This window comes from Lactuca virosa, chromosome 5, assembly GCF_052849685.1.
Source record: "Lactuca virosa cultivar CGN04683 chromosome 5, Lactuca_virosa_CGN04683_v6, whole genome shotgun sequence".
In the NCBI taxonomy this organism is placed as follows: domain Eukaryota; kingdom Viridiplantae; phylum Streptophyta; class Magnoliopsida; order Asterales; family Asteraceae; genus Lactuca; species Lactuca virosa.
In genome coordinates, this window is record NC_136430.1 from 233,976,908 (window position 1) to 234,003,654 (window position 26,747).

A 26,747-nucleotide genomic window follows, 5' to 3' on the forward strand; every position below is an offset into this window, starting at 1 on the left:
ATCATTTCTAAGGCTTGGAAAAGTATCCAGAGTGATTCCAAGTTTCTATATGTTCCTTATATTATGAATTTAAGATCTGGAGCAGATGGGGTGTTATTTCCAATTATAAATTGGTTAGAATGGATCCACACTCCAGATCAATGGGCAGTCACCAGCTTTTGCTAGTGCTGTGATTGTCCACAATGTGAATTTTATATCTGGATTTTGGGAGATGCTTTTCATTAAATTCCAACTCTGAGACTTTCATTTGCATGTCCTTTACATCTCTGAATTTTGGTTTGGACGAATTCTACTCACAAGTTGGGTAGAATTGGCCAACATCACTTGACTGTATTGTTGGAGATAGAAGTGATACACCATTTTGTAAAATTCATATTTAATTCATCTTTTGGAGTTAGAAGGAGTTCTTTATAGTTCTGGAATCCTGAATAATCATAGTTTCCTATAAAAAAAATTTAAAGCTATGTTTCTCTTTTATATTTTGGAGTAAATCCGTTTCGAACAGCAGGTCTGTTTTAGAGACCTTGTTGTGATTACTCTTTTCTCAACTCATAGCTTCATTTCTTCTCCTTTCTAACCGTTAGTCCTTCTTAGGTGAGGTTTTGAAGTTTTCTCAAGCTTGGTAGCATTATTTGATTGTTAGCTATCGTTACTACTCACTCAAGGTGAGTTCTCTCACACCGTTGTATTGATGTTTGCGTTTGCTAGTTAGCTCGTGTGTGATTATTTGAATTTATTATAAAGGCATGCTATATAACCATTGTTTTAATTCGTACATGTGCACTGTATGTAACTAAATATGGATATGGGTACACCACCAAAGGATACGGATTTACCGGTGCGGTGGGTAGGTAATATCACCAACGTAATACTCATCATGAGGTGCGGTGATTAGGGCCAAATGATACGGGATCTTCCCGGTGCGGTTCAAACCTACAAGTCCTTCTTGTATTATAGGCATTGATTCGTTCTTTTCCCTTATGATATAATTATAAATGGAAAATGTATTAGGGTTAGTAAATATGAATGTTAGTACAATGTCTGTGTTTGAATTCACTAAGCTTTGTGCTTACGGTTTCCCTTATAACTTTTCAGGTGTTAAGATTAAAGAGGCTAAGGCTTGACATGGAGCACCGGGACATCGCTACTAGTTATTTTTGTTGGGACCTTATTACTATTATTATTATTACTTCCGCACTTAGTTTATATGATTATTAAGTTGATGGATTATGTTATGACTATTTCAGTTGTTTTAATTTAATTTAAGATGCGTTTTAAAAGTTTAAAATTTTTGCAAAAATTTGGGTGTCACAAGTTGGTATCAGAGCCACAGTTTGAGGGAACTAGGCATTCTTGTGGATGTTCTAGACTCAAATTTGAGGCTTTATAAGAGTTTATTTTCTTTTTAAAATAGTTTTCAAACCTTCTGAAGACTAGTAGTGGAAGATGTCGCGGTGTGCCAGTCAGCCAGGCAAGTAAGCCTTATTTCTTATGTTAAATGTTTATGTTAAATTGTTGACTATGAATTGGATTCTACTAGTCTTAAAATGTTAGAATACACACTTATTTAGTGTTAACATGTGAGAGAGTTGTAAAATTAACGGCTAGAGCGAACTGGAAATTTTGAAACTAGACGCGAATGCGAAATTGGAACTTGTGTGGAAGGTAGTAGAAGGGCCCCTACTATTTGAAACATCGGTGCTGGTTTTGGGTCGGGGCAAGGTTGAGAAATTTTCGGCAAGCTGAGTGTTTCGTCTTCCTAGAAATATCTAGGCTGAATTATTTCTAAATATTTTCCTCCTTCTGCGGATACAGATGGCTCCGCCTGCTCGACTTAATCAGCTCCAAATGGAGCAAGTTAGGGATATTGTCGCTAAGGAATTCAATAACGCTTTCAACGAACTAATCCCGGGTGTGACCAATGACATAATCAACCAGGTCAGTGCTCTTCTGGATGAGCGCCTCGCAGCTATTCCCGGGGGAGCGTTACCGGCTCCGCCCGTTCGGGATTCGACATACTACTTCGAGAAGTTCAGCAAGTGTAGCCCTCCTCTTTGGAACGGTGAATCCGACCCAGTTGTTGCTAAGCACTGGGTGTCAGATGTTGAGGGCGCCTTCATGACTGTTGGGTGTCCGGACCAGTACAAAGTTGTGATCGCCATGAATCAGTTGCGGAAAAGGGGAAAGACATGGTGGAACACCATCACTGCTCTATTAAACGAAGAAGAAGTGAGGGCCATGTCTTGGGCCCAATTTGTGGAGAGGTTCGAGGCATAATATGTGCCTAAGGTGGAGCAGCAGCAGATGCAGCAAGAGTTCATGGCCTTACAGCAGACTACCGAGTTCGTTAGCGACCTGAACGCCAAGTTCTTGGAGATGCTATCTTTTTGTCCCTCGTTTGCTGGGAACGAGGCCTGGTTGGTCAGCCGATACACTGCTATTCTACGTACCGAGATTCGGGAATTCGTTAGCATGCAGGAGTTCCCGACTTTAGCCGCGATCATGGATGCAGCAAGGAGGAGGGAAATCGAGTTGCAGACCCAGTCCAAGAGGAAGGCCAATGACACCTCTTCCAAGACATCTGGAGATGCCCAGAAAAAGCAAAAGCAAGGTGGTAAGTCAAGGTATGAGTACAGGCCGTCTTCAGGTCAGGGCGAGAAAAATCCGTTCATATGCTACAACTGCAAAAAGCCAGGGCATCATTGGAAGAATTGTAGGGCTCCCCCTGCGAGTGCAGTTCCTCAGATTACTTCTGCTGCTCCCGTTTGCTATCACTGCAACGAGACAGGACACAAGAAGCCCGAATGTCCGAAGTTGAAGGCTGGTAAAGGAGGCGGGGGTACAAATCCTGCAATTGCATCGTCTTCTAAGGGACCCACTATGGTGACACGAGGTCGTGCTCACCAGATGAATGCGGATGAGCCGGTGATTACCGCGACAGTGGCAGGTAAATTTCTTTTTTTTTCCTTTCTCTCCTGGCATTATTTAATAAATGGTAGTTAGAATTGTTTACATGATTGTATGTGGTGAATCAGGCACTTATTTGCTAGATTTCGAGCCCGCTGTTGTTATGTTTGATAGCGGTGCTACCCATTCTTTTGTATCTCGCGCGTTTATATTAATCTTTTGGGGCGTAGTATCGGAAAATTGGCTCACCCAATGGTTGTCGAAGTTGCCGACAACCGCACTATTTATGTCACCGATGTTTATCGGGGTTGCACTCTCGAGTTTTCTGGAGTTGAATTCCCTATTGATCTTATCCCTATTGCGATGTGAGAGCTCTGCGTTATCGTAGGCATGGATTGGCTTGATGCGTTTGATGCGGAAATCCACTGTCGTAAGAAGCAAGTTCATGTTCGAAACCCTAGAGGTGGAGAACTTATTATTCAGGGGGACATTCCCCGCCTGGCTATGGGTTCTTGCTCTTCTGCTATAGCACTAGACGACGTTCCTATCGTTTCCGACTTCAGCGATGTCTTTCCGGAGGAACTCCCTGACTTGCCACCTATTCGGCAAGTGGAGTTTCGCATTGATTTGGTGCCAGGTGCGACTCCGGTAGCGAAATCTCCTTACCGCTTGGCACCACCTGAAATGAAAGAGCTCCAAGATCAACTTCAAGAACTAAGTGATAAAGGGTTTATACGGCCAAGCTGCTCGCCTTGGGGTGCTCCTATTCTCTTTGTGAAGAAGAAAGATGGATCCCAGCGAATGTGTATTGATTATAGGGAGCTAAACAAGCGCACGATAAAGAATAGGTACCCGTTGCCACGTATTGACGATCTTTTCGATCAGCTTCAGGGAGCGTCTTGGTTTTCCAAGATTGATTTACATTCCGGTTACCATCAGATGCGAGTTCGTGAAGAAGACATTGAGAAAACAGCATTCCGTACTCGTTATGGGCACTTTGAGTTCGTGGTGATGCCTTTTGGCCTCACCAATGCACCCGCAGCGTTTATGGATCTCATGAACCGGGTGTGTAGCCCGATGCTTAACCGTTCGGTCATAGTGTTCATTGATGATATCTTGGTCTATTCTAAGACCAAAGAGGAGCATGAGCAACACCTTCGGGAGATTCTGGAAACTCTGGCAAGAGAAAGGCTTTATGCTAAATTCTCAAAATGTGAATTTTGGTTAGAAGAAGTTCAGTTCTTGGGGCATGTGGTAAACAAACACGGTATTAAGGTCGATCAAGCCAAGGTTGATGCGGTTAAACAATGGGAGATTCCAAAAACACCTTCTGAAATTCGCAGTTTCTTGGGTTTAGGCGGTTATTACCGTAGGTTCATTGAAAATTTCTCTAAATCGCCTTGCCACTTACCCGATTGACCAAGAAATCAGTGAAATTCGTTTGGGGCCCGGAGCAACAATTTGCGTTTGATGAGGTGAGGAAGCGATTGTGTGATGCTCCGATTTTGGCCTTACCTGATAGGGTTGAGGATATGGTGGTTTACTGTGATGCATCGCTTCAGGGTCTTGGTGCCGTGTTAATGCAACGGGACAGGGTGATAGCCTATGCCTCCCGACAGCTGAAACCCCACGAACGAAACTACCCCACTCATGATTTGGAGCTTGGGGCTATTGTTTTCGCTCTTAAGATTTGGAGACATTATCTCTATGGAGTGAAGTGTATCATATACACTGACCATAAGAGTCTGAAATACTTGTTCGAGTAGCGGGATTTGAACATGAGGCAGATCAGATGGTTGGATATGGTAAAAGATTATGATTGTAAAATTCACAACCACCCCGGTAAATCTAATGTTGTAGCTGATGCTCTTAGTCGTAAAAAATCTGCCGAACCGATTCGATCTAAGTGTCTCCGGATGACGATGGTGTCGTCTTTGTTAGATATGATTCGTGGCGCCCGTTTGTTGGGGTGAGGTTTGGCAGAGGGTACTTGGGAGTACCGATATCGTGCTACGGACTACGGAGAAAATCCAAGTGATTCGGGATCATTTGGTCACAGCGAGGAGTCGTCATAAAAGTTATGCCGACAAAAGACGCTCCAATCTTGAGTTCCAGGTGGGAGATTATGTGTTGCTCAAAGTCTCCCCCTGGAAAGGTGTGATTCGATTTCAAAAGTGGGGAAAGCTCGGACCCCGATTCATTGGACCCTACAAGGCCATAGCCCGTGTGGGAAAGGTGGCTTACCGTTTAGAGCTGCCTGACGAGCTTAGTCTAATTCATAATACGTTCCACGTGTCTCAGTTACGAAAATGCGTGGTTGATGAGACCGCTGTGATACCATTGGAGGACATACAGATTGACGAGCGTCTCAATTATGTTGAGAAACCAATCGCTATTTTAGAACGAAAGACGAAAGCTCTCCGCAACAAGACTATAAACCTGGTTAAGGTGCAGTGGAAACATAGGAAGGGTTCGGAATGGACTTGGGAACCGGAATGCGAGATGCGAGCTCATTATCCGGATCTGTTTCTAGGTGTTGACTTCGAGGATGAAGTCCGTTCTTAGTGGGGGAGAGTTGTAACGCCCCGGTTTTTCTCGGTACGTTTGGTTATTTTAATTTAATTATCCTTGTAACCTTGGGTTAATTTATTTAACCAATGTCTGATTTCTTATGTTATTGGACTCTTTTGATCATCTTGTAAACTCCTTTTATTGAAGTCCATGGGCTATGGGCCTATTTGCAAGTCCATCTAGTAAATAGTACTTAATGTGTTAATTGAGTCATTTGGAACACACACAAGAAAAACACTCTAAACCCTCCATCTCTCTCTCAAATCGTCCTCTCTCTCTTTGGGATCAAGAGCAGCCAAGGGGCTGTTGTTTGGAGCTTAATTCTTGTTCATTTCCACCCTTGATTCGTATTGGTATGAACCTCCTTATCATTTCTTACAACTTGATTCATAACCTTGTTCTAGTTTTATGATTTCATCTTCACTTCTTCTCCTTCCTATTTGATTTGTAATTGTATGTTATACATCATCTCAAGATCCTATCTTCACCCCATATATGGTGGATGATGGATCTAGGGGATTACATGTGGCAAAAGATCATGGAAACCCTAAAAGGGAGAATGGTGATTTTATGTGCTTTATGTTCATTTTCATGTTGATTATTATTACAATCTTGTGGCAAAATGAAATCCTAATGATACCTAACCCTTTTTAGTACCACCATGATCATGGGGACTAAATTGGGATGATGAACACATCTTAAAATGTGTTTCAAAGGGAGAAGGATGGATAAGCCAAAAAGGAATCACGGGTGGCTACGATTCTGTTTTCCATCAGATCTGTAGTCATTTTGTAAAATTCATATCTTCAGCTCTAGAACTCAAACGGACCCCAAACCAGTTCCAAAAGTTCACAAATTGAGTTGGCCAACTTTCTTAAGCAGGCCAACCTCACTGATAAGGAATTTATCTATGGGAAAGAATGGCATCTTTGATGTTAGGTCTGATCCGGGTCTGTTCTGATATGTCATTTTGTTTTCATCATTTCTAAGGCTTGGAAAAGGATCCAGAGTGATTCCAAGTTTCTATATGTTCCTTATATTATGAATTTAAGATCTGGAGCACATGGGGTGTTATTTCCAATTATAAATTGGTTAGAATGGATCCACACTCCAAATTAATGGGCAGTAACCAGCTTTTGCTAGTGCTGTGATTGTCCACAATGTGAATTTTATATCTGGAGTTTGGGAGATGCTTTTCATTAAATTCTAACTCTGAGACTTTCATTTGTATGTCCTTTACTTCTCTGAATTTTGGTTTGGACGAATTCGACTCACAAGTTGGGTAGAAGAGGCCAACATCACTTGACTGTATTGTTGGAGACAGAAGTGATACACCATTTTGTAAAATTCATATTTAATTCATCTTTTGGAGTTAGAAGGAGTTATTTATAGTTCTGGAATCCTGAACAATCATAGTGTCCTATAAAATTTTGTTAAAGCTATGTTTCTATTTTATATTTTGGAGTAAATCCGTTTTGAACAGCAGGTCTGTTTTAGAGACCTTGCTGTGATTACTCTTTTCTCAACTCATAGCTTCATTACTTCTCCTTTCTAACCGTTAGTCCTTCTTAGGTGAGGTTTTGATGTTATCTCAAGCTTGGTAGCATTATTTGATTGTTAGCTATCCTTACTACTCACTCAAGGTGAGTTCTCTCACACCGTTGTATTGATGTTTGCGTTTGCTAGTTAGCTCGTGTGTGATTATTTGAATTTATTATAAAGGCATGCTATATAACCATTGTTTTAATTCGTACATGTGCACTGTATGTAACTAAATATTGATATGGGGACACCACCAAAGGATACGGATTTACCGGTGCGGTGGGTAGGTAATATCACCAACGTAATACTCATCATGAGGTGCGGTGATTAGGGCCAAATGATACGGGATCTTCCCGGTGCGGTTCCAACCTACAAGTCCTTCTTGTATTATAGGCATTGATTCGTTCTTTGCCCTTATCATATAATTATAAATGGAAAATTGATTAGGGTTAGTAAATATGAATGTTAGTACAATGTCTGTGTTTGAATTCACTAAGCTTTGTGCTTATGGTTTCCCTTATAACTTTTCAGGTGTTAAGATTAAAGAGGCTAAGGCTTGACATGGAGCATCGGGACATCGCTACTAGTTATTTTTGTTGGGACCTTATTACTATTATTATTATTACTTCCGCACTTATTTTATATGATTATTAAGTTGATGGATTATGTTATGACTATTTCAGTTGTTTTAATTTAATTTAAGATGCGTTTTAAAAGTTTAAAATTTTTGCAAAAATTTGGGTGTCACAGACGATTTTGTTTTGACCTATGTACCGGGCCCGGTCAGAACAAAATTGATGTGTTCAGTTAAGTTCTATGTCAAACAAATCGGAAATCGGGAAACAAATGCTGGACAATAAGCAAGACCATGATCCATGTATTTGTCCGGCTGATATCTAGAACAGAGGATTATATGATCACTTAAGTAAAATGGCGCTTCATAGTTCAACATAGTTTAAAGAGCTACGATTGCTGATCGGTTCCTGAAGTCATACTTGCAACTATAGTTATTAGACTTATCCAAGTGGGAGACTGTTGGATATAGTGTCTAAGTCCATAACTATATTTGGTATGTACTTGACGCGACCCGGCATGGTCCATTTGGGTTGCACTTCACCCGAACAATTTATGGATAATATTTTGAGAATAGTATAAGTTATGATTTATTAATATATTATAAGTTCTAATATATTAATATAAAATCATATTATTTAATTAGTATTGATCTATAATTAATCTAGAATTAATTTAGAGATCAAAATTATTACTAATTAAATATGGGCTCTTGTATTTATATAGTGTGGGCTACTGCTTATTTGGAATGGGCTAGGCTTGCATGGAAAGTCCATGGATACTCCATGGAGCTTTAACCCATGGATCTCATGAAAATGAAAAGACATGGGTATTAGGGTTTACATGGATGGAACGCTAATCCACCACACTATATAAAGGAGGCTTTGGTTCTTGAAATAACACTAGTTGATGTGTGTAAACCAAGAGGGCCGATTTCAAGAAGTTTGTGACTGTTCTCTCAAGTTTCCAAGTTTGTGGTGATTTGTGACTTCCATTTGAGGCATCCACATTATTGGTGCTAGGCTCTCAAACTCCAAGCAATCAATTACTACTACAAGGTAAGTAATTCTACTAGTTTTATTTGATTCAAGTATCCCATGCCATGCTAGTTAGGATAAGAACCTTGGAAAAATAATTATTTGTATGTATCTTAGTCAAACATAGATCCAAGGTTTCTAGGGTTGCATGTACACCACAGGAGTGTTAGAATCCTCAAAAACCCATCATATACTACTAGTACTCTCCATCTTTCCATTAGCCATTTCTACTGTGAACGGTTCCTTAAGTGCTCGTGATTTTTGCTTAAGTAAATGAGCAAATTTTTGGTTCACGAAGCTCCTCTCCGCTCCACTATCAAACAGTATGCATGCATAAGAGTTATCGAGGAGAAACGTACCAGTGACCACTATGGGGTCGGCAACCGCTTCCTCGTGGCCTATACCCAGAACTTTTCCCACTCCACCGGCATTCCCTGCCTTCGGGCAGTTCCTTTTGTAGTGGCCCACCTCGCCACAACCGTAGCAAGTTTGTCTCACACCAGCACCGGGGACTTGGGTGATTGGCCTCACTGGAGCTTTGCAGAAACGAGCAGTGTGCCCCTTCCTGTTGCAGTTCAAACACTGCATTTCCCGGCAGGCTCCTACGTGGTGGTAGTTGCACTTGGGCAAACTTCCAGCGTACTGCTTGTTGGGTTTTAGTATACTACAACATCCTATGGTCCACATACAACCCTAAATACCTTGGATCTATGTTTGCTCTATTATACATGCAAATGGTTTCCAATGCATTAAACCTATCACTAGCATGCATTTGACATAAACCATATAATATAGTAGTTAGGGAAACATACCTTTTATGTGGCTTGAAGTCTTGATGTATTTGGCCTTAAGAGCTTAGCACCAATAGTATGAAATGCCTCAAATGGAATCACAACACACCTAGGACAAAGGTGGCTCTTGAGAGAGAATTCCATGCACCAAAACACCTCCATATTTCTCTAAGAAAAGAAGTGGTGATTTTGGCTATGGAGTAACCTATTTATATGTAGGATTCCAAGGGTCATGGGTATAACCCATAATCCATACCCATGGGTTTTTTGATCCATGGTTCATGTGGCCCAACTCTTTATGTATCCATACATAAACTTGGTCCAACATGGATCATAAGCCCAACACATATAAATATAACTAATTATCATAATTAGTCCCCATAGATTTAATTAGTCTCTTTTGATCACTAAATTAATTCCAAATTAATTCTTGATCGATACTAATTAAAACATATGATTTCATATTAATATATTATAACTTATAATATATTAATAAACCATAAATAACCTTCTCTCAAAAGTCCATCCTAACAAATTGTCCTGATGATATGCAACCCAAATGGACCATGCGACTCTCGGGTCAAGTACATACCAATAATAGTTATGGGCTTAGACATCTAATCCAACAGTCTCCCACTTGGATAAGTCTAAAACTATTATTGCAAGTACGACTTCATAACCCGACTAGCAATCGTAGCTCTTAAAGCCGTTGTCGAACTCTGAACTTGTCAATGACTTGTCCATTAGATAAGGGATCATATATTCCTCCATTCTAGATATCATATGGACTGAGATATGGATTATAATCATTCTCTCTGTCCATTTGTTGTTTCCCGATTTTCGATTTATGATGACTGACTGATTGAACAAATCAAATCAGTCATGGCTTGGCCAAGCACTCACATGTGTCATCGCTAAATCATCGAGGGGCCCACAGATATCGCTTTTATCCTGAAGGTAACAGGAATGGATAAACTTCGACTCATATGGCTTGTTCTACTACTTGTTGAATCATACACAAAGGCACGTTTTATAACATCGAGTTACCAAATGCGTTTTCGTGCAATCAATGTATAACCAACTCATAGTAACAACTCATATCTCTAGGTTTGAAGAATATAAGATATTATCGTCTCATGATCACTCGTGATAAAATCCATGAAGTGATTCAAATGAGCGCGGGTTGAATCAAATACTCAGAACTTATGAGCACTCATGAGTGTTGTAGCACCACTTTGTCCACCAACTTGGACCTCTACAAACCAAACCATGATATTCTTGATTCATATCTACTTCCAACATATGACCGACTGTGGATGGTTTGAATAACTTAATCATTCAGGAAGAGCGACTTAGTTATTCTGGAAGTCAAAACATGCAAAGTGAAACACAAGAATAAATGAATCAAATATGGTATCAAACCCTATGAATATAAATAAACACTTTTATTTATCACCATACTGATTACTCATTATTCATTGTTTCGGTTTTATCAACTTTATACTTGAATTAAAAACACTAGTTGCCCCATGCTCCAAGCATGTACACTATGTTTTTCTTAAACAATAGCTTTGCCATACACCAAGTATGCACTCTATGTTTGTCTATGATCCTTACTTTGTGAAATAAACCAATTGAACATAATTTCAATGATTCTAATTTCACACTCCCAAATCCTTATCGAAAAATGTGAGAATTTCAAATTCCTATCATTTATCGAAATCTGTTTAGATTTTAAACTTATATGCACTGACCCTCCTGTAATGAATATATACAAAGTCACAAAGACTTGTCAACAGTCATTATAAGGTATTCCAATGAAGATCAACTTCATGGAAATTAAGTCTCATATTCAAAGTACATAGCTTTTAACATGCTTCTTGCATTAAGTTTTTCTAATCTTACACAGATAACTTCCACCTATGGAGACAACTTCATATTCCCATTTTGACTACCCCTTCTAAACAAGAGTTGCCTCTTTTCAGATTAGGTCAATATGGTCCTTCCAAAGTTAACACTATACTTCCAACTTTCCTTGAGCAACCAATCTTTGGTAAACCTCAGATTGTCCTCGACAATTGCTTAATCATTTTAGTCATATCCAATTCTAGACCTTTTCCCTTCTTAATGCCTCTAGGCATTTGCACAAATTTAGAAATGACAAATATTATAGCACATACAATCGATCCTGTACCCAAAGCAAATGATACACGATTCATGATGTCTCACATAAAGACATGATTCTAGACCAGTCTTTTGCTACAATATTTTTATTTGCCATGTTTTCAAAATTTGACTATGAAGAGGGATGCCGTTATCATAATCGAATTTTGAGAACGCAATATATAGAATTTCCTTAAGTTGAACCAATCCAACATGAAATTCATATATATATTCTTGACTAAAGAAGATTAAGGTCTCAATCTAAGCCTTTAGAACTGAAATGAAGTATATCCTCTCCCTTAATTATAGCAAAACAACTTTTTCAATCCCTGCAGCCTCACGAATTGAAACTTTTGTTTTCTATAATTAACATTGCTAACTTGCAACACTAACAATAATTATTATGCTCCCACTAACATGATGATTATTAGCATAACACTTATGCTCCCATTAGCTTTGACATGTACTCAGAAATCAACTGGACTTCTAGAAATCAATATTTTATTGACTTTCTTACAAAAGTTCAGATTTCTGATACGAGATGCTTTGATAAAACTTTATCAAAATCATACACCTTTCCTTAGATAGCATGCATGTGTGTCTAAACAATTTCAGAACTATGAAAAAGTATGACGTAATCATAGTCTCAATTGTTTAGACCTTTTGCCATCTGCTTCAAATCTACTTGGTGGAAGTGTTTCCTCACTATCATTTTCATGAATCGGAGAGAAACCTTATGACCCTTAGATTTTATGGTGTATGTGTTCTTATCCATGTGAATCGTCAAAACCATAGTCACAAGACAAGGATAATGACAAATCCAAACTCATATGGACTGAACTTATGCAATCTTAACTTCTTGCCACCTGGCAGTACAGGGCCTGCCATTGCTTCCAAGTTGTTATGCAACCAATTGAGAACTTTCAGAACTCCTATGCAAAGCCAACTTTAACTGGAATGGGCACAGAATATGTCAACACGATAGGTTATAAACCTCAAGTCGTGTGCTAGTGAAGAACCTCGGGTTTTATTCTTGATTAGTTCTTGAAATTCTTTTAAGGATCTTTAAGACTCCCACTATCCTCTTGACATATAAGACTATCTTCCCAAATATTTAAGAGATAGTGCGGATTCTTTATCAAGACAAACACTTCACACAATTGGCCTTAGTTGGTCTTTGTTTTATCCAAAACATCACAACTTACCAATTTCAAATGTACAAGAGTGGGACACTTTTACTCTTACATTTGACAAGTGTTTTAAACCTTTCTTTAAGATATATCACTCAAGTTACAATCTTGGAGTATGACTCTAAGAATTGTTTTGGAACGAAGTATGACTCATCTTCCTGATCTAACCATTTCAACAATTCATGACTCCTCTTCTTAGTCATAAGAATGCACTAAGATGACCTTTAGAGGACTAATTGTGATATGATTTCTAAATCATTAAGATGATCACAAACATGATACTAAAGTACTCTCCCATCTTTTCAGATTTGAGAAACTTTTATCTTTCTGCCTAATTTGATTCTTCCCATTCGTTCTGCCATACATTGAGATTTTTCCAATGTTTCAGAATTATACTTAAACTTGTAAGTATAACCATATTCACTAAACTTTAGTAAATCAAATAATCTTAACGAGCTTTGTGGTGGACATGACCAGTGCACAAGAATGTGTACTCGATCCCTTTAGTTCTTCACTTGACTCACACATCCATGTGAACAAGTAACTAGTCTTGATTTTCCAATGCTTGAAAGTTCTCATTCATCATACTATTCAACTTGCATGATTCCAAGTTTCGGTCCAATTGAAACTTGGGTGATGAGGAACTTTCCTGATTTGGTAAATTTAGACACTACCACAAATGAAAGAATCAAATCCATTTTCCAATATTGCTGTTAGTGGAATCATATAAGCAACAATTTTCCACAAATGCCATTGTAAGGATACTTCAAATAAATAAAATTAAACAATTTTCTTTTATTTTAAAACTTTGCGGAAAAACTTATTCTTACAATCCACATGGAAAATTGTTGCTATCTATTCCTTAGCAATATATCATAACTTCTTAAGCAACTGCTCAAAATTCTGATGCGATCGAAATCCACCTTCGCGATCAAAATCAGCATATACTTCCTTTAAGATTTCTCTCTATTCTTTGATTCTTAAAACATCAATATGTGACCCAGTCACATCATGTAATGAGGATCTCATAATAGAACTTAACAGAGTTAGATAATGGGCTCTACCTGATGTAGAGTTTGACTTTAACATCCTTAGGTAAATTTGGCAGCTTTGCAATCAACGCCTCTTCCTTTGGCAAAATAAACATATGGACCCTTTGGTAATGGGACTATCTCAGACTTAGCCTTTCTCTTTACCATTTGGTCAACCGGGTTGACTATGGCCAATCCCTTTCCATTGGGAAGAGAATGCTTTTTCTGGATTTCCAGTGTCACCATTGTCACTGTCCATAAAGTTTTCGGGAAGTTGATCTTCTAATCAAATTTGCTTTACTATCGTTCCAAATCATTGCTGATTCAGCAGCACCAAGCAAATAGATATGATCATTAAGGTTCATGTCATAGTCTGTTTCATAGTAGTCTCAAAGGAACTCACTATGTGACTTAGAAAGTGATTGAACATCCAACTTTCTCAAGACTTTGACACCCAACTCTCCCGGCTTGTCAATATGTGACTTCATCTCTAAGATGTGATCACACATAGACCTTGCTTGCCATTAGGGCTTGAGTGACCTTGAACTTGTGGGTTAGGGAGAATAATTGGAGGAGGTGGAGGAAGAGAAGTATGACTTCCATGAGCCAAACTCGGGAAGTCATATTCATTAGGAAAGCTTGGTTTGGGAAGATCATTGTTGTCTAAACCAGACATCAACAATGGGAGAAATTCACGTAAAGTTGATTTAAGTCCTTATTATAACACCCAATATGATATATTAAGGCTAGGACCCAACAAACTATTTTATAACTTGGAAGAGGGATGTTGTAATCTAAGCTATAAAATATTTGAAGGTAGGTGAATGACGATTCACCAATTTCCACCAAGATAAACGAAATGTATTATTAGGTTTTAATTGGTTTTGAAACTCCTAGATTCTTTTAAGATTCATTGAACTTTTCAATGGCATGTTTCAATCTCGAGTGTGCCCTTCAGGTTTTGTGACTGGGATGCCGAGGATCACAAAACAAGGTGTGAAGTAACCATGCAAATATACTTGGTACCCTTAATATTTACCCCTCAATCGATGTGCCGGTTAACCACACACGCTCCAAAGATACTATGATAAACATTAAGTTACCCTTTGCCTACCTTGTTAAGTCCAGGTTAGTGTGACGGTTAACCACACACGCTCCACTAACAGCTTAAACAAAGTGCAAAGTGTAATTTCATGGATTAGCACCTTATTCACATTTTCCTAAGTAACTAAGATTGGGAATTTATAAGTGTTTAGTTACTTAGTATTTATCATTATACTTATAATGAAGGGAGAATTATAGTCCTTTTCCTACCTGTTCGGCTAACGACCCTCCACCGGTCAAGGAAGCGGTGAGTGAGAGTGGACACCCATTAAACTGCCATTTTATAGGCAGTAACCTTGTACCCCCCTTATAGACCGGCTTCGTGAATGAGGCCTACTAATGGTAAGACGACTTTATCTTATACATATCTATATAATTAAAATTATAATAATAGTATAAGGGTTGAATTTTAAACTTTTAAAATTCTAAGGTCTCGTTTGGAATTAAAGTATACATGGGGAGTAACTTTACAAATTCCAAAACTTGAGGACAAGTTTTGAAACCTTTCAAAACTCTTGGATTTTTCATAACTTATAAGTTTAATTAAGGTTTAATGAAAAAAAAAATCAAGTTTCATAACTTGAGGACAAGTTATGGAAGACATTAAATCATTTAATGATGACATTAAAAATAGTGACTCTTCTATTTTCATAACCTATGAGACTTAATGACACTTTACAAAGAAAAACTCTTCACTTTCCATAACTTGAGGACAAGTTGCGGACTTCATAAAAACCATTAAGATCAAATATTCCAATTAACACAATAATCAAATAATTTTTCTATGATCTAGATTAAACTCATAAGTAAAGATAATTCACATCAACAATTTTCAAGAAATTAGATAATCATATAAACTAATACAAATCTTGAAACTTTGACAATTATCCTTTGAAGACTCTTGGAATTCATAACCTAAAGAGTTAATAAATGAGACATTTCACATCCATAACTTATGGAAGTTTCAAAACTCTTAAGATCATAACTTTAAAAAAACTTTTGAGTTCCAAAATTTTATGACAAAATTTGTAACTCCTTAAAACCATTTAGATCAAACTTTTAAAACAAATAAAATAATCATATCATTCTATCTTTTAATAAATTGACCTAATTCAACTCTTGTAGTAAAGTGACTCAAATTTTATAAATAATTAGTTTTTCATAAAATCAAGTAATTATCATAAAATTTGACAAACTTCATGTTTTTTTTTCTTTTTTTTTTCCTTCAACTTGAAAAAAAAATATATATTTGCATCAAATATAATAGAAAACAACCCATGGCTCTGATACCACTGTTGGGTTTTATTATACTACAACATCCTATGGTGCACATACAACCCTAAATACCTTGGATCTATGTTTTCTCTATTATACATGCAAATGGTTTCCAAGGCATTAAACCTATAACTAGCATGCATTTGACATAAACCATATAATATACTAGTTAGGGAAACATACATTTTATGTGGCTTGAAGTCTTGATGTATTTGGCCTTAAGAGCTTAGCACCAATAGTATGAAATGCCTCAAATGGAATCACAACACACCTAGGACAATGGTGGCTCTTGAGAGACAATTCCATGCACCAAAACACCTCCATATTTCTCTAAGAAAAGAAGTGGTGATTTTGGCTATGGAGTAACCTATTTATATGTAGGATTCCAAGGGTCATGGGCATAACCCATAATCCATACCCATGGGTTTTATGATCCATGGTTCATGTGGCCCAACTCTTTATGTATCCATACATAAACTTGGTACAACATGGATCATAAGCCCAACACATATAAATATAACTAGTTATCATAATTAGTCCCCATAGATTTAATTAGTCTCTTTTGATCACTAAATTAATTCCAAATTAATTCTTGATCGATACTAATTAAAACATATGATTTCATATTAATATATTATAACTTATAATATATTAATAAACCATAAATAACCTTCTCTCAAAAGTCCATCCTAACAAATTGTCCTGATGATTTGCAACCTAAATGGACCATGCTACTCTCGGGTCAAGTACATACCAATAATAGTTATGGGCTTAGATATCTAATCCAACATTGCTTTACTGGAGCAGCAGCAGTGGCAGGTGCTATCTCACTATGAACTGCCACGATCTGCTGCTTTTTGGCAGCCTTCTTCTTTTTCTTGTCATCCCAGAATTTCCGCTTGGAATCAGCGGTTCTGGCGGGTTCTGAGATGGCCAGGGTCGTTGTTGCGGCCGGGGTACAAATCCCATGGTCTATAAGCCGCTGTGCCAATCGCTTGGCACTATCGAATGTAGTGGGGTTTGAAGCCAAAACATTTCCCTGGAATGGAGGCACCAGCCCCCATATGAATCTCTCTATCTTCTTCCCCTCTGTATGAACCATGTTAGGACAGAGGGCCACCAGCTCACAGAACCTGGCGGTATAAGAGACTATATCGGAGCCCTTCATGGTTAGGCTCCACAGTTCTTCTTCTAGTTTTTGAATTTCGCCCCTTGGGCAGTACTCCTCAATCATGAGGTCTTTCAAAGTTTCCCAGCCCACAGCATTTGCCAATATTAGGGATTGTGACTTGACATGGCTATTCCACCATGTCAGGGCTTTGTCTTCAAAGGTGCAAGCAGCAAACTTGACCTTGCTCCCCTCTGGACAGGAGCAGATTTCGAAAACCGATTCGGTTTTCTCGAACCATTGCGAAAGGGAAATGACTCCGCCAGTCCCTCTAAAAGACTTGGGCTTGCAGTTTGTGAAGTCCTTGTAGGAGCACTCTCTCGAGCGCACCAGGGTTTCAACGGGAGTAGAGTGAACGGGAGTTCCTCCTCCAGTAGAACCGGACGAATGATATTGAGCCATGGCTGTAGCCACAGCCGCAGCTACAGCAGCATTTAGAGTTGTCGTATCGATTTGAGGAGCAGGTGGTGTTGGTGCGGGAGGATCGCGTCTTGTAGATTTACGAGGAGGCATTTTTCAACTATAAGATTAGAAAAATGAAGATATTGATAAGAATTTGATAGGGAAATTGATGAAAATGACTCATGGACTAACTCTCCATAGCCCAACGGCACAATTGAATAGCACGATTGAATGTAGGTCTTGAACTAACAGATGATAGCAATTGGATATTGATTTCCATAAGATTAGATATCTGTCAATAATACTAGAATTACAGATGTAATGAGTTCGGGAAAAATGACCTAGAAGTAGGTCTTACATCAACCAAGATGGGAAAATTTTGACAGAACTACGACCTAATCAAGACCTATCAGGTCTAAGATTTACAAAGATAGGAAATTAGACAAGAGTTTTTACACAAACTAGGTTATATCCAAAAGAGAAGTCGATGAGACTCTATCGGTGACGAGAACTACTAGAGTGAGTTCTTGAATCCGACAGGAGGCGTTCTATGTCTCTCACGCGCCTATCAGATCTTGCTTGCTGAGCTCGAAGTTCCCCGACTTCAGCTTGGGTTTCAGCAAGTTCCCTCTGTAGAACTGCATTGCGGACCTGAGTCCTTTCATGAGCAGACTCTAGTTGGCGAATGCGGACAGTGTTAACGCCAGAGTTAGCGTCAATCTCTATGACTCGGTCGATAGTCGCTCGACCTTGCTCGGTGTTCCGAGCAATCCTACGGACCATTATGGGTAGGACCCTGTCAGCTGAACCTCCCTCAGTGAGGTTGTAGAAAGTTCTGTCTCCATTGTAGGGAAAAGGTTTACCCTGTTCCTGACTCCATCTATTCAAGTTTGTGGCCTATAGAGGTGTGGGTCCTTGAAATGCTGGACGAGGATTCAGGTTTGTGTCTTGAGCAGCTGGGGTTAGGTTGTTGACTTCTGGCTCTGAGTTAGAATCCTCAGAAAAGCCTTCAGCTTCGTGATCATCCAATGGGATTGGGTGATCATCTTCTGGCTCTTCTCCAAGCCATCCTGCATTGCCGTGGTTGGGATAGTATGGGTCTCCGGGAAGATGGAATCCAGCCATTATATCTACGCGAGAAAAGGGATAAGGAAATAATTAATAGATGAACTAACTTGATAATTATAAGATGATCTTTATCAGTTACTCCAACATTTGCGTAGTGCATACCAGTCATATGTAACCTAGACAGGATATACCTTCGAATAAGTGTCCCTAACTCTAAGCCCACAACCAAACAAGGAACAGGAAGTAGAGAAAAGATCACAGATTCTAAGTCTATACCATCCTAGTTACCTATAACCTTAATGTATCCACCCCGCAACTATTGACATACTAATAAAGACCTTTTTAGTTCTCAGATAAGTAATTAATAGTCACACAAAATACTCCTATAGTATTTTAAGTTTATGTTCTGTTCTACTGTTCTCGTTGTAGTAGTGTTGGTAAGTTTTTAGACTTGTTGCAACATCACAACCATACTTAGGCACATACTAATCACTCCTCGGATAATGTAGTTGATCAGGCTACATCTTCCCAGGGTTGACCATCTGTCTCTAAGTCAACTTGTGCTGTCCAACAATCGTAATACTTTTGTTCTGTCCTAGTGACACTGATTTTAGTATGAATGCAGGTATGTATACTTAGTTAAATATTTTATTATTTAAAAGTATAAACTCTTTATCAGAGTATTTTAATCCCGCTGTGTTTATAGTTCGTATATCTTTTATGGGTTGATACACTCGATTCACTATAAACAATGCTCTGATACCAATCTGTCACAACCCAAAACCGGAACGGCGGAAACGTTCGGGGGTGGAGGATGTCATGTACAGTATCACAACAATGCAAAGTAGTAAACAAGCAACAACATCATCCATTGCATTAATAATATAATTTAATATAGGTGTGTTCTGTCAAGTTTTATAGACACCAAAAATATACATCAAAATAAAAGATGAGTCTTGAACGAGCTCCATCTTCTCAAAAACCTGGCTCCGGTACCTGTCTACTGGCGACCTGAGAATACAAGTTATTTTGAAAGAGTTTATCAGCTTTAAAGCTGGTGAGTTCATAAGTATATTAGTGTCTGTATTTGTTATGAAAGCATTTGTAAGTCTTGTAATGTATAAGTTTTGTAAAAGTTTGTAATTGTTTGAACTCTCCTAGAAAACCCTATGTTTCCTACTAAAAGTAGCCTTCTACCAAGGCATCTAGTATCTGTGTGTGTCTCTTGTAAGAGTGTGTATTTTCCCAAATCTGACTATCATTAACCAAAAATATAGTTTTTACATTATTGTTTATTGTGTGAATATCACAAAGTAAATGTAAAGGGAAATGAAATAGTACTGTAGTGTTGTACTAAGTAACTACTACTGTACTAATTACTTTAAACCAATTGTTATTTAAAGTACCATGTGATCGGCATGTATCCTGCTACCGACTCTATAGAAAAACGACGATGTAAGACGTCGTAAGAAATGACGTTTGGCACCCGTAGACTTACAAATCCCACTGTAGCGAGCAGCAAGGTGTAGGATAGTCAATCCAGTATAGATCTATACACAAACTCATACGCTCTCCACGTAAGGAGATTCTGGATACAAAACGGGTCATGACAGGTAGTGTCATGCCCCCGTTAAGTGGCTCACATAACTGTAAGTAATGTATATGTATATGTATATGTATGTGCTAGTTGTATTGTGTGTTCTTTCTCTGTCTAGCCTGTATGTTTTGTTTCTCATCATTGTGTATTATGTTTGTATCTCATCACTCTGTATTATGTTTGTTTCTCATCACTATGTATTATGTTTGTTTCTCATCACTATGTATTATGTTTGTTTCTCATCACTATGTATTATGTTTGTTTCTCATCACTATGTATTACTCATGAATGAACTGACTCATTGTATGTTTCATTGTTCTAGTAATAGTATCTTCCTAAACTATACCTATTATAGTTTACTAGTAATGTTGTTTGTGTATATGAACATGTTTGTATACCTTTGATACCCAAAGGCATTGAACTGAATAAAAGAAGTAACCTTTTATATCTATACAGATATACATGATATATAACTAGGATTCAAACGACCTTCGGACAAATAACCCGAATACCCTAAGTCCACAACCAAACAAGGAACAGGAAGTAAGATGAGCTATCAGTCCTAAGTCCTTTCAATCCTACTTATATAATTATATCCATATAGATGCACAGAATATAAGTTAAAAGAGTTTAATAAAAGTATTTGATATGTAAAAGAGTTTGTAAGACAGTTTGAAGTAAAACAGTTTGATAACACAGTTTGAAAAGTAAGAAATCCACTTGTTTGGTAGTTATTAATCACATGTGATTGATATAATAACTATAATAGTTCAACTTGTATTCCCCCCATAAAAGCATTTAAAAAAAACATTTAAAAGGTTAATTAAGGGGTATGAACTCACCTGTAGTGAGTGGTTTTGATGAACGGAATGTATAGGATGCTAGGTGTCAAGTGAAGACTTGTACACACACAATGATCCTAGTTAACATATAATATCACATATATGTATCCAATTAGTCTTTAAACAACTAATTAACAAAGTTAAGACATCCTAGGACATGTAAAACACCTTATTTAAGTGCTATAAGTCCTAAGGATTGCATCTAAGTGTGGTAGGACATTGCTATTGAGTTTAGGGTTCAAGGGGACCCTTTATTGGAGTTTACGGTTTTATGACCATAACTCATTGAGTTTACGGTCGTAAACCCATGAGTTTACGGCCGTAAACTCATGGTACTTTTACCATGTTGAGTTTCGAAGCTTTACAAGTCTTAAGAAGCATTCCTACTTCATGTATAAGCCTTAGGAAGAGATTAGGGCACCATTTCACTCCTTTAGGGAGTTTACGGTCCTTGGACCATTTGTCTTTGGGTTTACGGCCGTAAACCCAAATTATTTATGGTCTTTTGATGTTTTCAAGTACTAAACACATTAAGGAAAGGGTCTAGACTAGTTTCCAAGGCTTAGAAGGAACTAGGGCACACTTTGGCACCCTTACTAGGGTTTACAGTCCAAGGTGTTCTTCGACCGTAAACACCTTTGATCCTTTGATTCTTGGTATTCTCTAGTTGATTAAGAAGTATAACAAGCCCTATAACACACTAGGGTAAGAGTACTTACAAGTAGAAGCTTGAAAAGGTGCTAAAAGTCCAAGAACACTAGTGTGTGTTCTTGGTGTTCTTGGTGAAACTTGAAGATCTATACTTTTGGAATGATTTCACGGATGGAATCATGTTAGATCACTAGATTAAGTAAGATATCAACTTTTTAGTGTTACAAACACTTACAATGTTGAAGATCAAGAAGAAAAGTCGATGATACTTGAGAGAGAATTGAGTTTTGGATCTTGAAATTGTGAAAAGTGATAAATAATGACTAAGTGTCATATTGATACCCTCTTTTAGGGTTTACGGCCATAAACACCTTTGTTTAGGCTATAAACTCCAAACTATTGGAGTTTTGGGACATTATTGTTGCACAATAAACCCTAGGGCATCCTCTCTCCTGTTATCTCCTGAAGTACTAATCTTAAAATACTCAAACTTATTCCAAAAAGCTTGAAAATTAGCAGAAACAGTTTTGACTCCTATTGAAGTGAATGGTTGTACAGAATAGAAATTCCGGGTTGTCACAAACATCCATTTGGTAAACTTTGAAGCCTTTGTGAGCAGCATAAGCAAGAAAGATTCTGATAGCTTCAAGTCGTGCAACAGGAGCAAATGTCGCGTCGTAGTCAAGACCTTCAATTTGAGTAAAACCTTTAGCTACCAATCTTGCCTTATTTCGGATGATAACTCCTGCATCGTTTAGCTTGTTGCGAAATACCCATCTTGTACCGATAATAGGGTGATGTTGAGGAGGAGGCACGAGAGTCCAGACTTCATTTCGGTCAAATTCTGCCAGTTCTTCTTGCATGGTTGTAATCTAATCAGCATGCTCTAATGCTTCCTTGATGGATTTGGGTTCAACCATGGATATGAATGCTGAAAAATGACATTCATTTTGGATGTTGGTAGCTGAGCGAGTTGGTACACCAACATTCGGATTGCCGATCACTTGGTTCGGAGGATGATCCTTCGTCCAAACATGTAATCGAGGGAGTTCTTATGCAGCCGAAGATCCTACATCAACAGTTGAATTGATTTGCTCCCCCTGAATGATTTGAATATTGGGATGATACTCCCCTGAACTTCTGAAGCAGAGAGGTTAACATCATCATCAGAAGGAAACTCAAAGAAGTTTTCGTTTTCATCAATGTTGAGAGGATTAGAGTCATCGAAATCAGCAGTTGCATCTTGGAAGCCATCCACATTTGATTCAAGAGAGGGATTTGCATTATTCTCCCCCTCAACCTGAGAAGGTTGAAATGTTTCAGAATCAAATGGAGGGAGGCTGGGAAGTGGACCGGAGATGTTTTGAGAAACTGGGGCTTCCGAAGGAGGAATTGGAATTAGAGATGGTCTTGATCGAGATTCCGAATCAAGAGCAGTTTCGGAAGGACCAAAGAGAGTTTCAAAGTCAACCTCAAGAATGGTTTGAGGGTTCGGACATCCTGGCAGAGGAGCATCAGACTCCATGATGTGAGTTGTGATGTGAGTGGGGCCAGAATTCTGAACGAAGTTGTCATCAAAGGTAATATCAAAACTTTCTTCCAGAACACGAGTTCTCCGGTTGAGAACTCTGTAAGCCTTTGATTTGGAAGAGTACCCAAGAAAGATGGCTTCATCAGCTTTAGGTTGGAACTTTGTAAGCTGATCACGGTTGTTTTTGATGAAGCATCTACATCCGAAGACATGCAAGAATGAGATTGTTGGCTTTCGACCATTCATTGCTTCGTATGGTGTCATGTTGAGACGTCGATTGATGATACTTCGATTTTGAGTGAAGCAAACAGTGGATACAGCTTCAGCCCAAAGATAGAGTGGTAAGTTTGCATAGTTCAGCATCAATCGAGCGGCTTCAACGATTCTTCTATTGCGTCTTTCAACTACACCGTTTTGTTGTGGAGTGTAGGGAGCAGAGAAGTTGTGATCGATTCCTTTTTCTGTGAGAAATTCCTCAATGGTGGAATTAACAAATTCCGAACCATTATCACTTCGGATTCTCCTGACTGGGAGTTTGATAAAAACTTCTATTCCTTTGATAAAATTGATGAGCTCAGAGGCTGTTTCGGATTTCAGCCTTAGGAAGAAGACCCAGGTGAACCTTGTAAAGTCATCAACAATCACAAGAATGTATTTCTTATGATGAAGACTTTCTACAGTGGATGGTCTACAAAGATCAATGTGCAGAAGTTCCAATGGTTCCCATATAGAATTTTCTATGATAACAGGATGACCCTTTTTTGATTGCTTACCACACTCACACACGCAACAGATAAGTGATCATTTTCGAACTTGAGAAGAGGTAAACCTCTTACCATTTCGCATGATACAATATCATTCATGTACCGAAAGTTCAGATGGGCGAGCCTTCGGTGCCTTAACCAACTGACGTCAGGAACAGCTTTGGAGAGAAGGCAGAGTTGCGGTTTGCCAATAATAATGTTGATGTCAAGCGGGTACATGTTCTTGTTGCGAAGTGACTTTATCAAACATTCTTTTCGGTCTTCAGTCATCACATAGCTATACTTTTTGCAAAATTACACACGTCGACTTGAGTCAGTGAGCTGAGCAACACTTATCAAGTTATGTTTCAAATCAGCTTATTGGGTATCATATGTTGCGTCATGGGCTTATTTTGTATATCTGGATTGGGCCTGTCCATCCGTGATTGTCTTGTAGGGTTAAACTATAAATAGTGCATGCATGTATGCATTAGAGATCTTCTTGATTATCATCATTATTGTTTTGTAACCCTAAAACACCTCTACAGTCGAAGTTCTTAATCGAGCTCTTCTGAGGTGTTAAAGTTTAATCATTCGACATCTTTAAAGCCATTCCTGTGTTCTTAGTAACGTCTTTAATTGTTTATCTGCTAAGAATCTATCGATCTGGGTTGTAGTGGTGGTAGTTGCTTGGGAAATAATAGGAGGTAGTAAAGGAGTTGTAGAAATAGGTATGGTACTAACTGGTGGTGGTGGTGGAATAGAAGTTATTGTTTGAGATGTGGTAGGTGGGGGAGTAGGAGCAACCGAAATTGGAACTGTTGGTTTCGGTGGAGATGGAGGAGGTGTTGGAATCTTATCATTAAGAAGTTCGGTTGGAGTTGGTGATCGAGGAGGGGTGTTACCTCTCGGTGAGTCACGATGCTGAATTTCCTCTTCTTTATCCTCCTCATCATTGTCTGAGCTCGAAGGGGAAGGACTCTTGGATTTCTTCGCCATCTTTTTAACCTTCTTTGGCTTAGAAGAATCACCCTTTTCAGCCTTTCGCTTCCTAGATTTGGCAGGCTTAGACGAGGCATCGTCGGTTGTTCCTTTCTTGGTAGTTGCCCTTTTTCCTCGGTTTCCAGGCTTCTCCACAGCATCCAAAACAGCCTGTTATTCAGGGGTCAATACCGTCCGCTCCTTGGGAGGAAGCTTTCGATAATCAGCCATCACCTTACTTTCGGCTGAGACACACCTGTACATCGTCTCAGGTATGGAGCCATTGTGAGGGAACTTTGTGGGATCAGAAAAGATGATTTTCTTGGTGTGAAAAGCAGCCACAGACGAGACCAGGGCATCCTTCATTACCGGAATTTGCAAAGAATCAATTGCCCGGCGTGTGATAATGGTCCAGAAGCGACAACAAGAAATTTCAGAATGTCTCGTTGAAGTGTTGAGACTTTGCACCACCTGTGACCAGATAATCGAACCATAGTCGAGATTTATCCAAGTAAAGACCATATAAAATGGTCAGAAAACCCTTGCTGGTACCATCAGACCCACCACTCCTTTCCGCCAAACCCTTGTTGATAAGAGTTAGCAACCCATTCCATTGCGGTGGTAAGCATGACTTCTTAACTTTGGTGACTGTGGTAAGAACATCAGTGTATCCCATCTCGTAAAGCATCGAAAAGAGTTGGGTTGTGGTCATGAAATCAGGTGGGATTACAGACGAGTCCACAGCAAGCTGTAACAGTGAACAAAATTGCCCTTTTGAAATCGAAGCCTTGTGAGAGAAGATTTGGAAGTAAATCCTCTCCTTATTCTTGTCATATGAGGAAGTAGTGTAGACTTGTGATAAGAGTGACATTGGGACGGATTCCACCTGTGTGAGTACGAGAACGAGAGGAGAGTACTTCAAGCATTCAACCACTTGTAGCATGTATGAATCGTACATAAAAGGGTTGAGTTGAATGATCATGTTCTGGTTTGGCTTGATTGAGAGCAATGAGGACGAAGCAGTTTGATCTTGAATAGAGGAGGAATGCGCCATTTTTGAGGTAAGGAGGAAGATAAACAGTTGTAAATTGCCTTGTATATAGAGAGAGTTTGTTGCTGGTAAAAGAGACAAATGTAATTAGAAACCCTTTATATACCGTTGCCAGGAGAGAGAAAGAATCATCATGATAATGACGCGGTCACTGAAACGTCGCCTGCAAAAGTGCTATGTGACAGGTTGGTTTCACCCAGGTATACGTCAGCACGCGTAGGTTTAGGAACCGTTCAAATTCACGCGCCCAAGATCTTATCCTCAATTCGTCGTTTGAATTACCCCAAAATCTAAACAATGAACGATTCAAAATACACAACAACCAGAATGTTGGAAAATCATAAAAAATTTCGTGCAATAGTGTGACAAATGATAAAGAAATAAAGCAAAAAGTGTATAGGATGTGAGTGATGTCTGTTAGAAGACATAAAGCAAATGATTACGGGCATGAATCTCTTCCTTCAAAGTCAAGAGAAACTTGAAGTGCTTGCTTGGTTTCCCGAGAAAATACGATCGAGTGCTTGTAAAG